The sequence below is a fragment of the Pinus tabuliformis genome, chromosome 9, assembly GCF_031772625.1.
Source record: "Pinus tabuliformis cultivar Carrire ecotype Pingquan chromosome 9, CPIR1, whole genome shotgun sequence".
Lineage (NCBI taxonomy): Eukaryota > Viridiplantae > Streptophyta > Pinopsida > Pinales > Pinaceae > Pinus > Pinus tabuliformis.
In genome coordinates, this window is record NC_142307.1 from 1,594,947,574 (window position 1) to 1,594,962,450 (window position 14,877).

Here is a 14,877-nt window from a genome sequence, read left to right on the forward strand (position 1 = left end):
TTGAGATTCTGTAGTCTTTTCTTTGAGGAGCGAGTACTGGCTCCAACGCCCCGCTATCAGGGTCAATGATGTATAGTGTACCAATCTGTCTTGGAACTTTCACTTAATTCAGAAGCCTGATAACAGGCCATCACGTTTCCACACGTGTATTCTATTTTTTTGTAAGACTATTCTTTTGACACTTGTAATGCATGTTGCTTTAACCTGTGTTAAAACAATTGAACTATTCTAGTTGTTCTAATACATATTCTTACGAAAATGTGTTGTATAAGTTGTTAACATTGTCTCACCCATGTGGGATATCTCGTCGGACATTCGACAGAACCATTCCCATAAACTTGTTATAATGATCACGAAACTCATGTGGACTACTCCATAGGGTGTTGCACATGCTATATATTCACTGTGTGTTTGGGACTATCACATACATGTGGACTACTCTGTCGGAAGCTGCACATGTCCTGTTGTGTTGTGTGTCTTTGACAGAGTTGGGACTATTCCCTTTTGACTTGAGACTCACTTCCACCCTCTCCCTCTGTGATGAAAGAACCTTAACACAAGTAACATTAAGCACTCACTAAGGACATGAACCTTGTTGTTCGAAGACAAAGAAGACCACTCTCATGTGCTGACAAGCAATAGCTAAGGAAAACCTTTCAGATAATGGAAATCGGGCCATCATACTGGATGGGACTCCTACAACAAATAGTGTGAGGTCTAGTTGGGACTTCATACTGGGGAGATCCCCTGAATGTTGGCAAGTCCAGCACTGTCAACATTTCTGGCGCTAGAAGGAGGGCCACCAGTTTTTTATGGTTGAATGTCCTCTCACCCCCACTCATCAATCATTTGGTCAAGGCAGTAACTCACACTCCTTCCCACCTACGCACAACTCTGAAGTTGCTTACTCCTCACCTCCTAGATGTGAACAAAAAACTTCGTACCAACACCTCTGCTTTGTCTGTTCCATCACCCGTCAGTTCACGAAAGTAATGAGACTTATCCTAGGAATACAAGATCTTCCATATGCATCAAGAAAGCCAAAGATCACCCCCACAAGAGTTGTTGTATCATTAGTGGAAGAATAAGTTCTTTCCACACCCAAAAGTCTAGCAGAAGTTGTTGAGAATAGAGAGGAACCTCCAGCCTTCCGACAGGGAGAACGAGACACCCTCGTGATATTGGTCTCAGATTCTAGTACAAGAGGTGGAGGGGAAGGTAGCAGACGAGGTGGAGGCAGAGATGAACTAATAGACTCAGAGCTAGAACCTTTAGATTCTGAAGAAGAGGATGAGGATGAAGAAGAAGAAGACATGGCTGACCAAAAACTAGAATGGATGACTCAGGGACCATTGGCTCTCCCGAGTGCTTTGCACAGGATGCCAAAGCATTCAGAGAGAATGCTCACAAAGTATGACCCTGACAGAGCAGTGAAGGCAAAAGACCACTTGGACAACTTCTACCTACAACTACAGACACTCGAGGTACGATATGACGATGTTGCATGCAGACTGTTCCCATGTACCTTGGATGGTCGTGTAGTAGTATGGTATCACAACCTTCTTGTCAACTCCATCCATAACTGGGGTATGTTCAAACGCATGTTTCTGGAAAAATTTGCTGATGACAAGACCCCGACCATGTTTCTCAAAGAGTTGGGCAGCCTAAAGATGGAGGCGAAAGAAAAGGTAAAAGATTTTAATCAGAGGTTTTTGCACATATTGAACAAGTTTGCAGTGGACACGAAACCTCATGACTCCATCACTGTCGATTACTACATGTTCGCACTACCAACCAGCATTTTGCAGTTTTTCAAGCATGTTGCGAAACCAACATTACTAGAAAACTGCGAAGAGGCGATTGTTGTAGAGAAGGAACTGCACGCGATTGGAGTCATAAAGGATGATGAACCAGTGAAGGACTCCATAGACACGAGAAAGAAGCCATAGGCTGTGGTGAGCAAGGGTAAACACAAGGAAGCAAGTGATATTGAAACCCTTACTCGTCTTGTCAAGAACTTGACAACAGAAGTGTCTGAGCTCAAACAACGAATGGTCGACACATCTACGAGCAATCAACCACCCAGACAATAGAAAGGAAGCATGTCATCAGGCAGCAACCGCTTCCCGGCTAAAACTGCACAGAGCTCCAGTTCAGTGTTCTAGTTAGAACAGTGCGTGAATAATGAATTTTTCTCATTCCATGAAGATGATCACTTGGAAGGGTCTTGTTCGGAATGGAAATGAGTTGCAGGCTCAGTATGCAACCATGCACTAAATGTAGTGAGTAGTACGTAGTGCCAACTGAGAGATACATACGACGATGAAGATTTTGCATCTAATGAGGCACCCAGCACTAGGCAGGTAATCAACATGTATTAGTGCTCACAAGCAGCACAAAAGGCAAACACCGAGAAGCAGCCCCAAAATAAAAATGGTTGATACAATCTCAGAAGTCAAGGGGCTCCCCCTACATTTGGGGAAATGTGAGAAAATCTTGAACTGCTAAGGAAGGTTGATCCACCAGCCATCCAAAAGAAGAAAACACAAAGCAAGCCCAGGAAGACAGCGGCGAACAAGAGCACACCCATGAGAAACAAACTGCAGAACACTCCGCCAGACAATACGAACACAAGTCTGACCCTGATCATCTTGGTGAGTCTACCCACTCTTGATTACAACATTGTGGAAGACATGAAGAAAACTTGTGCAAACATCAGTTTGTTCGAGTTGGCTAAGATTCAAAGTGAGCGGGATATTTTGCTGTGCGCATTGGTGCAAACATCTATAGACAGTGCAAACTCTACCAGCAAGGGAGAAAGAACATCCCCTGGTTCACTCACAATTGTGCTAAACACACTCCAGATGGAAGAAGAAAACTATGTTTTCCCTCCATTCTTGCTTTCATTCAAAATATTTAACTGCAATGTTCACAATTGTTTGGTTGATTCTGGTGCACCGGCCAACGTCATGCCGCTCTCCATTGCTAGGAATATCAATGCGCAATGGAGAAAGACATCCGTGTAAATCATCCAACTCGATCAGACATGCATACCATCCATTGGTGAACTTCGGGATGTGATCATCCAACTATCTCATGATGACCAAGTTCACCAGTGCATAAACATTGTTGTTGTGGACATACTAGAAGCATATGGCTTACTACTCAGCAGAGACTAGTCTAGCAAGTTGAATGGATACTTTGCTACAAATTGGTCACACTTGTGGCTTCTGTATCAGGGCAAAAGCAATCAAATCCGGGTGTTATATGAGAGATACATGAGGCATAACATCACTCCCATCAATGGCAAGAACGAACCGTTGGCCTTCGCAGAGCTCATGTTTGGCAACTGCCTCTTGGAAACAATGTTGGGGTGTTATCTCGCATAGCTAGCTCTAACCCCACCAGACATGCAGTTGGGTCTCCTTCCTTTCCCAACTGATGGAAATGAAACTTGTATAGCGCATTGTAACACTAGTAGTAGTAGCATTAGTACAAGCACGTTGAACGGTCCATGTATAAATGAGTTTTGGACCATGTACTTTGACAGATCAAAGACATAGGATGGCTCTGGAGCTGGGTGTGCCTTGATCGACCCAAAACACAAGAAACATTTGATCTCGAGCCGCTTGGAGTTTGAGTGCACAAACAACATTGTTGAATACGAAGCACTCGTGTTTGACTTGCAAAAAGCCATTAGCCTCAACGTTGTTATGCTTAAAGTGGTAGGTGATTCGGAAATAGTGGTATGATAGGTATGTAACACCATACATTATTTATCACCTCATCTAAAAAGTTACCAGCAAGAGGTATGGCAATTGATCTCTAACTTCCAAGAATTTAATATCATTGTTGTGCCAAGAGCGCGTAATGCAGCCTCCAATTCTTTAGCAAACGCAGCTTCTAGAATGTCACCACTTAGGGATAGATTTAATATTGAAATTTTGCATAAGACTTCTATCCCTAATAAGATAACTAATTTATGTGTTTTTGACAATGATCAACAGATACTGCATTTCATGGCTAATGTTGATGTCTTCAAAGACATAGCGATTGACGAAGATGAGCATGAGCAGTCTTTGCAAGCTAGGGCTGATGACAAGAAAGGAAACCTCATCCCCAAGGGTGTGGTATCTTTGGAAAATCTCTATGACTTGCAGAACCGCTTTCAGGGGCCAAGGAATAGCAAAACCCACAACTCCATCATGATGTATGAATAGATAAACCTGGGAATGGAACAAGATCTGAAGTTCGTCAATCTCGGTACATGTTACACGTAGCAAGAGTGGCAAGCATTTATTCGCTTGTTCAAACAATACCAGGATGTGTTTGCATGGACATATGATGATATGAAAACATACGACATGCGAATAATCCAACATGTCATTCCAATCAAGGGACCAAGTCGTTTCAATCAATGTAAACTTTGAAACGGGAACTAATAATGTTACCCGTTTCGTAGAGATAGCAAAAAAGTGACCTGATTTTGAAAAGGGGTGATGCAGAACACACATGTTTTTTTTAGAGCATAGTTTTTGGCACTTTAATTTTTTTTATGTACATTACGTTTTAGAATGGTAGTGATTTTCATGCTAATTTGAAAAAGTGGGTATTCTGCATCAGACCTTTTTTTAAAAAGACTTGTTTTTTGGCTTTAAATTTTCTAATGTATAAAATGTAAATAATTATTTTGTAAATTTGATAATTTTTGAAGTGGTCGTTTTCTTCATATTTTCTTGTTTTTTATTTTAATTTTAATTTTTTTGTAGTGAGGTTTTTATTGTTTTGCATTTTTAAATTAGAAGGTCAATATTTTGAATTTTCGATATTCTACATATTTATACATCCTTAATTAATTTTTCAATCCACTTGAAATAGTTGTTTCTAAAAAACAATGTTTTTTAACAATGTACATAAAAATAACCATTTTTAACATAAATATAACTAAAAAACTACACGTTTTGATAATTTTTTCCTAGAATTGACATGTCAAAATGACAATTTTTATACGAAAATTTTAACTAAAAATGGTTAAATAATAGTTTTTTTTATGAATTTCATGTCAAAAAAATAATAATAAACACCTTTTTTTTCAAAAAATAATGATTAACTTAAAAATCAATGCGAAAATCACATATTACAAATATTGAACGCATAACAACCCTAATTGAGTGTTTACTCTTCTTATAAAATGTCAAAGTAAAAACATTGCAAAGCTTGATTTCCAAGCATAACTTGAATTTAATCAACAATGTCACGTAATCCAAACTCTTCGTCCTCTAGAGTTTCATCATTGTCTTCTTCCACAATATTTTCTGTTTCTTTTTGCTCATTTTCCTCTTCTAATGGATCTTTGATGCCTGTGAATCTCCCAATGTATGTCTTTCCAAACATTCCATGTAATGGTGGTTGGAGTTCCTTTGCCTTTTTTGCCACACATGATTCACTAAAGTCCCCTTTCTTCAACCCAATTTCTTGCATTGCATCTGGAAGAAATTAAAGAGCATTAATTCTTTGTTGAATGAAATTGCATTGTACTGGATCTTTTTCAATTGCAATGCAATTTCTTCCTTTTTGAAGGCAACATGCTAGTGTTGTACCTAATTATCAAGCAAAAAATAAATAATGAATTAAATTAGTACAATGACATATTAATTAAAAAATAACATATTGAAATTCAATTCCATATAATAAAACTTACCTGAGCCAAAAAATAAATCCAAAACCCAATCGCCTTCATTTGAACATATGTTTATAAGATAGTTAATCAATAATTGTGGTTTTTGATAAATGTTAACTATTTCTCCTTTTGCTTCTTTGTCTTCATATGTTAGTTTTCTCACAACAACATCATAAGTCAGTATTTGGCTATGACTCTTTCCATCTACCCGATTAAAAATCATAGACATATGGCTATCATCTTTTGTCAAACTATCAATATGAATGAACTCACAATCATTTATAAATTGTTGATCTTCATTGTTAAGAAGATTTGACTTTTGCCTGTAACATGAAATAGTAAAAGTTCAATTAACTTATACATAAATAAATTTTTCAACATTAATCAAATATGCATTTTAAACGTCTTACCATGTAAGTTGCATCCTTGAATTTGTTTCCCCCTTGAAGGTTGACAATATCATTGCCAATTGTGTGTCTGAATGAAATGTCAAAAATCTTCATAATGGTGATGATGTGACTTCTACAAATCCCGCAACCACTTTACTAAGAGCTTGATAAGTATAAGGGTCACTATCATAGTCAATGTTTGGAATATTGAAACCATGGGGAATATCTACAATGACTAGGGCATAATCCCTTTTAGGTATGAGTTTAGCAATGTCTTCATAGTCGCCTTGTATTACTTGATATTGAATAGTGTCTAGCCCATTCCAAATGAAATGATTAAGAGTTCGATCAAGTTGAACATTCTTAATATGTTGCTTTCTCAGTCTTTCAATCTTTATTTTTTCAATAAAGGTTTTGAAACTATTTGGCGCCCCATTATCATCCTTCCTCATCTTTTATAAAATAAACAAATATATGTGTAAGTTATAAATTAAAAATAGTACATAGGTGAATAAAAATGAATGTATAAGTCAAGATACCTTTTTAAAAGCAAGATAAAAAGCTTTTAATGTTGATGTAGAACTTGAATCTGGATAGTTGCATACAACATCATCCCAACTATCTTCATTCAAAAATCTAACCATTTGTTCTTGAATTTTCATGTAAACTTTGTGACTGCATAGATAAAGTAATAAAAAGTTAATATAATGATATATATAACAAATACTACCAAGAACATGTTTTATTTAAAATATAATTATAATTTAGAAATAAATAAAAATTAATTCAATAAACTTACTTTTGAAATTCTTCAGACATTTCCTCCAATGATAATTCCCCTGACCTCACACCAGATAATATTGTTTTGACAGTTTTTTCATCTTTCACTCCTTGCATCGCTCTCCAAGGTGTGATAGTCATATCATCTGGAAGCTGCTTCATTTCAGGAGCTGATTTACTATTGCTACATATCAGTGGCTTAGAATTTTTGACCCTCTGGCTTTTAATGGCAATGTCTTCCCACATGCTAAAAATCTCATCAATCAAATTCCAAACATCTCCAGTTCTAAATTCCAATTGGAAAATGTTATCAACACCTCTGCATAAATCACTATTTTTGTTGCCTTTTCCACCTTTTGAATTGGTTTTCTCTTCAATTTGATAGCCTATTTCCATACAACATTCCTTTCAAAAATCTGCAGTAACATTTATCCTATCCCCACCACATTTTTCTTCAAATTCACTATGAATAAATCTAACTCTTTGGATGAAAGTCATAAACATCCTATATTCATTATTTGAATTATGATCCCATGCCACTAAATTTGATTTTGTATTTGATAAACCACCGTAAATGATACATTTCATTGTTTCAAAATGTGGGTTATTAGGATATTCCTCCATCAATTGTCTTTGAGCTTCTATAGAATGGTTCCCCCTAAGCACATAATAATTGTATTCAAAACATTTTGACTTATCAAATGCTTCTTTGTTGGGAACTTGAAGTGGATCAATAAGAAACACATAACTAACCACATGAGCATATGGATTGTACCTCATCAATGTCTTCAAGTTGTGAGCATGCAGATGATGTGGCTTTCTAACTTGATATTGACATTGTCGTTCACTTGCCTTATAGGTTTGCCTGACATTACGCTGAAATGTACAACCACCATCAATTAAGTTTCTCTTTGTCAAATTTTCTCGAATGGCATTTTGTTTTGTTTTGATAATGCCATCCTCTAAATCAGCTCCTGGTGTAATTATTTCTCTGCTTTCTTTTGAAGTTTCACTAGGTTCTTGATTGCTGGTAATGACTGCTTCAAAATCTTCAACTTTACTTTTATGAAATTTTATGTGATTTACGCTGAAGAATCTCTCATAAATTTGATATGGATCACAGAAGCCTCAATTCAACTTTAATTTTCTTCGTCATAACATTCCCAACAGATTTATTCTTGGGCATTGTTACTTTTGGTCTTTTACAGCTCTTCTCAGTTCCAATGTCATCTTTAGTAATGGCAACATATGCTTCACTGTTAGTTTCAACTTCATCATCCTCAAAAGTAACTTGTTTACCCTTGCTAGATTTATCCGCCAGAGGCCTTTTTTCTGATTCTTTGGATGTAGTTTTGTAGCATTATCAATTACTACATTTTGCTTGTTTTCCATATCTTCTTCTGACACTGAGTAAACACTGCTGACAACTTTCATGATATCATGCTCTATGAAATGAATGCCTCCCAACCTAATTGAACAAGTTTCAACAAAATTCTACCAAACAAAATATCATATGTCAATAAAAAACAAAGTTAAAAAAATATAGCGAGACACTTTCAAGAACGCAAAATACAAATATAAATAACAATACTTACGATGTTTTGTGTCATCTCATTTATGATTTGTTTACACAACTTTATAGATACCTCTCTCGTGTCATACAATGAATATGATAGTTGGTATTTAATCCTTTCATGTGACTTGGGAGCTTTTGTAAGTATGTAAACAACTTCAATGTCCAGTACCGAACACATATCTATGACTCTTCCCATCACTTCAAAGATTCCATTATCATTTGGTATATCAATATATAGATATATATTCACATTTGTGCTTTCTCTTTCTTTCACATACCAGATTCTTGATGGAAATTTCACCTCTTTTGAATTCTTCCAGTCTGAAATCATCTTCTTATCACTTGAGGCACTTGAAAGATTTGTAGCCATGAGCTCAGGTGGAATTCGTTCACCAATGTTTCTTGAAGATGCACCTTTAAGAGTCTTTGGTTTAGAAAGATTCACAGAAATTTTCTTTGATGCAATTTTCCTGAAAAATAGAAACACATAAATTAGTAAATAACAAAAAACATATTAACTTAAATTAACAACGAAAATATATCATAAATTTTTTATTTGTATAATCAGAATCGCCCAGCCACCCCTAACGGGCAGGCGGGCGAATCGGTGGGCAGGCAGGACGACGGGTGAGGGACGGCTAGGCGGGGTGGGCAGCTGGGCGGGTGAGGGCGGGCAGGGTCGACAGGCGGGCCAGGTGGGTGTGGGCGAGAGGGGTGCACGAGTGTGGATGGGTGGGTGGTGGGTGAGGGTGAGCATGCGGGGGCGGGCAAGGTGGGCTGGCCCCCAACCTCCCCATCATCACCCGCATCCGGCCCCGTTGACCCGCCAACCTCCCAATCCCCACCCGCACCCGGCCACCTTCCACCTCCATGCGCCCACATCGACCCTATTCCTTCACACCCACCCGCCTCTCCCCCACCCCTCTCACCCCCTCACACAAACCCGCTTCTCCCCCACCCCTCTTGCCCCCCCACCTACCTGACCCTTCCCACACCCCTTCACACCTCCCACCCCCTCACACACCCCCTCACACACTAGGCACTCCCGCGCAGCTTCGCCCACCGGACATCCCCACACAGCCCCGCCCACGGCCTCCACCTCCCTGCTCACCCTTTCACCCTCCCTCGCTCTCCCTTGCCCTCCCCTTCTCTGCCTTCCCCCTCACTCGCCCCCTCACCCACACGCCCTCCTTGCCCACGCCCGCCAGCACTGACGCCCTCACCCGCATGCCCTCTGCTCACCCTTCCACCTGCCCACGCCCTCCTCCTCACCCGCACACCTCCCCCTCCCTCACCCCCCCTCACATTCTAAAAGGGTATGCATTAACATTCTAATGTAGAAAAAGTAAATTACGAATAGAACATTCCAAAATTAACTATGTATATGTTATATGAAATGTTTGGGCTTCAAAATGTCATACAAATATCACTCATTACCATACATTTTTCACCTATGTTTCCATTATATCACCCATTATTCACCACCATGTCACTTCATTTTCCCTATTATTCACCATTAATGGGTCTCATTTATATTTTCCAAATATTATTTATTTTTAAGCATTTTTAAGAGAAATTCTTGATTAAATATTAGAAAATAATATATTTTACTTTATATATGGAAAGTGGGTTGTTTTTGTGACATGTGTAGGTGCCAAGGAAGCTTCCAAGACACCTTTATGTGGCCTTGAATGATCAAATTCTAATTTGAAGAGATAAACCTCATGGAGAAGATCAAGGACAAAAGGGTGTTATGTGTCTAGATGGTTGAGAGATTTATGGAACTAAATAGAGATTAGTGGATGATAATTATGAGTTTGTTACTCATCCCATTGTATAAATAGGAGTACAATCTCCTCCATTTGTAATCTTGAAGTTTTTGTAATCTTATAATTTTAGAGTACGTAATCTTAGAAGCTTAGAGTTGTAATCTTAGAGTTGGTTTGTAATGGAGATTTTGGAATAAAGGATCATACTTCAATTTTTCTTCTACATTTGAGTCGCCATTGAAGTGGTGTACTTGTGGAGTTATGGAGGGCCCCCATGGCCTCACTTGCATGCTTATTTGCTTATTTTAGGTATAATTTATTTTATGTTTTTGTTTGATTCAGTTTTCAAGTTTTTGTTAAATGTTCTAATATTGGAAGAGTCTTATTTGAAAGTGTTCTTGTAAGAGAACTGTAAGATTTCAAACAATTATTAGATCTAGGCTTTTAAGCTCTTATTAGATGTTCTAATGTTGGAAGAGATCTTGTAGAATATGTTCTTGTAAGAGAACCATAGATCTCAAACAATTGTTAGATCTAGGTTTGATTAGTTATTGAAAGAGGTCTTAATGAATATGTTCTTGTAAGGGGACCTTAAGATCTTGGACAAATTAGGAATCCTTATAAATCTATATATTTTAGATAAGTGCTTCTAAGTTTACCTTGCCGGGTTGACATTAAATTGAATTCTAATTGACATCATCAATTGGAACCAAACATTTTGGTGCCGTTGCCGGGGAAGTGCAACTAGAAGGATTTAGTAATTATTTTATGCATTTGTTTTTATGGACTAATTTGTGGAACTTGGTGACAACAGGTTCATAAAGGAGTTCAAAGTTTGGAGCATTTTTTTATTTTCATACATAGTTAATTTAAATTCAGTTTTTATTTTAAAACCCCCCATTTCTCACTAATCCATCTACGGATGAGGACTTTGACAATGTTGAACAGGTACTTCTTGGAGAGCAAGGACAATAACTTTGAGCCAACTCTAAGATAGGTTACTCACATATGTGTAAAACATAACGTAAAAATTTTAAATCGTGATGTGAGCATGTTCAAACTTTTAATTCGTAGATGGCTTCACTGGAAGCATTCTTTTACTTAGAAAATAAAAAATGTTTCTAGTTAATGTAGAATAGAAAAAATATATAAATAAATAAAATGAGATCTCATTAGAAGTCATTATCATTAGAAGTTTTTAGTCTTGTTTTCAAAAAATAAATCATCATGAATAAATTTAGTGGCACATCTTTGCATCTCTATGTCTTGTTTCTGTATCACGGGTGAGCCAGGAGCTTGATTATCGGAAAGCCTTGTCTTCCGAGAGTCTAAACGCCCCTGTGACATTGCAGAAAGAGTGTAGATAATGCAAGGTTTTGTCGCAAATCTTAATTGTGTTTTATCCATCCACGCTAACATGCATAAATAAAAAAAATCAAGAGATTAGTATGCTCTCTTCCTGCGCTTCGTGCGATCAGGAAAATCAGAAAATCTATTGATTTATTTCGAATAAAAAAAAACTCTCGCTGGAAAATTGAGCTGCACATTCTATAGATTATAAGAAATTTGCAAGATTCTGATATCAATCTGCTGCAACAATTTTCTATTCAAACTAAATTCACATCATATTGAAATAAATCAATGGCATTATTAATGCACATATGATTGTTTGATTTTGCAATTTTTTTTATCATATTCTCTAGTTTTGGCCTCTCGATTTAAATCTATCGTTCCTGCGCCATATACAACATAGATATATATCCATTGGAACAGGAATCTTTCTAGGTCACTCAAATGCATTTCTACACTTGCGTCCCATCTTTCTGTTAGACATGCATTGGCTTTGCAACATGCATCATATATCACACTGGTTACATATCACTCTCTGCTAAAAAATACTCCAGCAGCATCACTACCGAGCATACAATTACACCTTCAAATATTTCTATGCAGTCAATGTCATGAGTCTCATGGGTTTGTTGGTTCCAAATGCTCTCTCTGAAAAAAACTCGATCGATCCATACTGATGATTATAATTCAACCAAATCGACACCACTGACCAGATAAGGTTCCCACGCAAATCTATCTTACAAGCAATCCATACGCAACCCCTGAAAACGTCAGTTTTAAAAAGTAGTTTGTGATCAAACCAGGACAAATCTGGACAAACGAAGACATGGGTTTTTTCCACAATAGAAATAGTTACATAACCCAGAAATCGTTTTCTTGAATTCCTAACGGTTTGAGAGGGAATCACGGTTCTTCGAGACCCTATTTTGGGGACTGCATGAAGAAAAACGGTTTTTACAATTAATGCCCAGAGAATTACGGGTTTCACTGGCAGTAGAGCAGATTTTGAGCGATTTTGCATGCAGATTTATTGGCTCGATTTGAGCGATTTTCACCCTCACGTGTTGCCTGGCTCAAAATGAGCATCTACAAACCAAAGTCAAGAAAGCCAATACGCCCATCGTGAAGCTGTCAAAGCATTTTGATCTGGTCTCTCTCTCTCTGCTTATTTGTTGAGCAGAAAGGGTTCCCCGTCTCTTAAATTGGATCCATCTGCTTCAATTTTTCCATGTTCTGTTATACATCTGGATTCAGCCTCATGTTTAGCACATAATGTCAATGCAATGTATTGAACACATATCCATTATATTTCTCATTGACGTTTGTGTCGTATGTTGTCCTTCATCTTCAAAAGTTTATGGAGTCTCCCATGCAGACATGTTGGAATGCTATTAATGGGGCTGTGCGCTCTACATCAATCCTGTCGGCTTTTGTAGGAATATTTCAGGGAGTTAGACGCTTGCAAAGAAAGGTTTTAACAAGGGACCATAAGCTTGTGTATTGGTTCACTAGAGGCATGGCTGCTTTGTCTGCCTTGCTATAGAGGAAGAGCAGATGAGATGAATTAGCTCTTTATGTGCTTCCTCGAGCTGCAGATTCATTGTGGTATATTTTAGTGAACAGATATCTACTTCCAGATATAAGAAACGTTGAAGTGGCACTTTTCTGCCTATGCATGGGAGGAATAACGTATTATATGGAGTATGAACCAGATACAATGGCCCCTTTCTAAGAGGGCTGATAAAGCGTTTTCTTGCTTGCCGAAGAAGCACAGCTGACCAGCCTCCCGACCTTGGGGCTTCATATTTCTATGTCAACACCTTGAACTCTGGACATACTGCAAATTCAGAAGATAAACATGCCAGAAACTCACGCAGTTCATCAACGACAAGGGAAGAGTTGAATCTGGAAGCCTTTTCTGGACTCTGACCACAATTTTGACAAGGGAATCTCTTTTATTTAAGTGGAGTGCTATGATATGTTTTAGCTTTTCCCTTGGCATAGTTAAATTCATTTTTTTTCTCTTCTTAAAATTCATTCACAACATTCTATTTTTCACCAGTGACTTGGAGTAGGCATTGATTGTTGTATGCTTTTATAACGTACTCATCAGCAGCAGCGCTGCTAGTGCGCCAGACCGATCTACTGTCGCGGGTTGCCAATTCACCAACAACATTGTCCATGCCTCAGAAATGCATCATACACTTCACCATGCCAATTCACCAGCAGTGAAGCAGATTTTGAGCTTAAAAAGACATGGTAATTCTTTTCTTTGGGCATTGATTTAAAAAAAAAAAAACGTTGATGAGTTTGGAAACTTCATTTTAGAGTTAGTTTATTTTGAGAATTTTTCTTTATTAGTTTTTAATAAATAAAATTGTGTTGATTTTACCATTTCAAAAAAAAACTCAACTTAAATGATAAATTAAAAAAATTATGTTTTTTAATTTGTTTAAAAAAAAAACTAAATAAATAAAAAAATCAACATAAATAATAAAAAAAAAAAAATCAAAAATATATGTCTTCATTTATTTATTACTTTTGATAATTTCTTTTTAAATTTGTTGTTTAAAAAAAAAAATTCACAAAATTCACGCAGATTTGAAAATAAAAAATGGGATACTTGGAAACAAATTTCGAAAATCGATTTATCAAACATTGGAGGATTCTAGAGATGATGATTATCTTGTTTCGATAGCTTCAAGTTGGCATTAAACTCATAACATCTTTCTGTTGAATGCTTTTATGTGACATACTAATATGCAGAACACAACAGATCTTTCTAATGTCAATCTTTTTACCTAGCACATTTCATGAGTTATCTGACACAAACAGGGAGTATTACTTTTCATGGTTATTTTTAAGAATGGATTGATACTAATATCATGAATTGAGTTAATTTCAACACTTTGATTTTTCTTAAATCTGTTTTATTTTGGTATGAAATTTTTGCGTAAGAATCATGAAGGAAATGTGCAATTCTTCTTGAACACTATTATGTTTTCTTTCTGCCAAGTTTTTTTTTAACGATAATAAAGTGATCATTAAGAAGATTACATTGTGATGACAATTAGTCTTCCAAAGACTAAATTCATGAAAAATTCTGAAGACAAATCCATGTCCACAACCACTACCTTGCACCCTCCTTTTTGAAAAAGATTTTGAATTCCACCAATTGTAAATCCATAAAGCATGACATTTCCATATCCATTTTTCACAGCAAGAGTTCTTATTCATACACCATGCATTTCCTTACATCCATTCCTTACAAGCTTATTGCCATTTTCCTTGTCATTACCATTCCCCTTCATTTCCGCAAATAAAACCCTGCTT

General features: G+C 37.1%; 1 pseudogene; it reads left to right on the forward strand.

The window, feature by feature from the left end:
• The first annotated feature begins 12,689 nt into the window (after positions 1 to 12,689).
• LOC149154834 (uncharacterized) lies at positions 12,690 to 13,564 on the forward strand (annotated as a pseudogene).
• The last annotated feature ends 1,313 nt before the right edge of the window (positions 13,565 to 14,877 follow it).